Below are 2,058 nucleotides of genomic sequence, written 5' to 3' on the forward strand. Positions count from 1 at the left end.
TGTAGACCAGGCTGGCCTCGAACTCAGAAATCCGCCTGCCTCTGCCTCCCGAGTGCTGGGATTAAAGGCGTGTGCCACCACGCATGGCACTAGAGGTAGTTTTAAAAAACAAACAAACAACTCCAAAATAAGATCTACACCCTTTCCCCCCTTGATTGGTTTATTTTTCAAAGCTTTGTACTGTTTACAAAACACACTGAAAAGCAGTTAAGGGTTTTCAAGTGTCCATACTGGGGTCTACACAGAGCCCTGTGAGAATGTGAATACCAACACATGCCTACATCACTAAGAATGGCCCTGAGGTCCCTGAAGATCAGCCAAGTGCCCACTGGCTCCACCCACTGGCGATTTTAATGTGCGGTGCTGTTCTAAACTGTGGAGACACATCATTGCAACTGTGGATCTGTTCAAGCCCCCAACACTGGAAGAGCCCAACAGCAGGCAATGGGTGACTCACAAGGCGGGTCTTCTGCCCAAAGCAGCATCCTGCCTCTTTTCGGACTTGTCCTTTCCTTACCCAACGGGCCTGCCTTGGACCTTTCTGCCCTCCTTCTGAAGGCTAGAACGTATGTGAAGCAGGCCCAGAAGCACCAACCTCTGTGTGGGCACTCCCCCATCAGGTTTGAGAGGGCAAAAGCCAGTCACATGACTGCAACCCTAAAGCAAGCTGCCTGGAATCCTTAGAGGTTCCTCTGCCAATCTAAAAGGCTGCCAGGTGGGGCGGGCAGGAGCCCATCAGTCACAGCCTTCCAGAGCACAGCTGGAACCCCAACATCCAACACAACCGCAGTATTGCTCCTGAGTGGACAGGCAGGCAGAGGCAAAACAGCCACGGAGACAAGGCTGTCATAGGCCAGGCCAGGCAACCATCCGAGCAGGACAGCTGGGTCTGTCCGCCATGCTAGGACCTGCACGGCCTATGTGTGTGCTCCAAGTATTGTGCTTTGGATGTGAACCGTCCTCCACGAACTCACCTTTGACCTCACTGTGGTCCCCAGCAGCTGCTGCTGCTTGGAAGGCAGTGGAACCTGTGGAATGTGAAGTCTGTCCTTCAGCTTGAGGGATGTACCTGCCTTTGGATGCCCTTTCTCTGCTTCCTGGCGCCTTACCATGTGAGGGGCTCAGCCACACTCCCACTGCCATGAACCCCCTGAAATCGCCAGCCAGGGTAATCCATCCTTCAGGTTGTCTCTGCCAGGTCCCTGTCCCCAGCACTGTCCACCCACTCAGTACCATAGAGAGGAGGTCACTCAGGGTGCCCCAGTACATCTTGCTGAAGAAGGAGGGCACTCCCAACCCCTTCCCCCCGCCCCCCACCGTGCCTACTTCTAAGCTGCTGCAAACAGCACCTCAGTTCAGAGAGCACCTAGAGCCCTAGCCTAAGTAGCCTCCAAAGTCACAGTTCTTAGAAGTCCTCACTGTCCCTGGCTCCAGAATGACTGCCAGGCTGCCCACACCCCAGGCCTCTGTGGATTTACCTTGGGGGCACTGTAGAAAACAGTTTCAGAGATGTCCCCACCTCCCCACCCCCGAACCCTGAGCACCCATTGCCTGTGCCTAGGCTCAGCGGCCTCCCCACTTCCTGCCAGCCTAGTATGGACCATAGAACTCTGCTGAAATAAACCTATTGGATCTAGCCAGACATAGTGGTGACACTTGCTTTAACCTCAGTACTTGGAAGGCAGAGGCAGGCAGACCTATGTGAGTTCGAGGCCAGCCTGTTCTACAGAGTGAGTTCCAGGATAGCCAGGGCTACACAGAAAAATCCTACCTCAAACAAACAAACAAACAAACAAACAAAGAATACTGCTGCTCTTGCAGGGGATACAAGTTCAGTTCCCATCACACGCATGTTCAGCAACTCAGAGTCACCAGTAACTCCAACTCCAGGGTATATGATACCCTCCTTTTGTCCTCTCTAGGCACCCAGACATTCATCCATAAACACACATAAAGACATAAAAACACCAGGGATCCATCCCATAATTAGCCTCCAAACGATGACACCATTGCATACACTAGCAAGCGTTTGCTGAAAGGACCCTGATATAGCTGTCT

This window comes from Mus caroli, chromosome 11 (genome assembly GCF_900094665.2).
Source record: "Mus caroli chromosome 11, CAROLI_EIJ_v1.1, whole genome shotgun sequence".
Taxonomy (NCBI): Eukaryota; Metazoa; Chordata; class Mammalia; order Rodentia; family Muridae; genus Mus; species Mus caroli.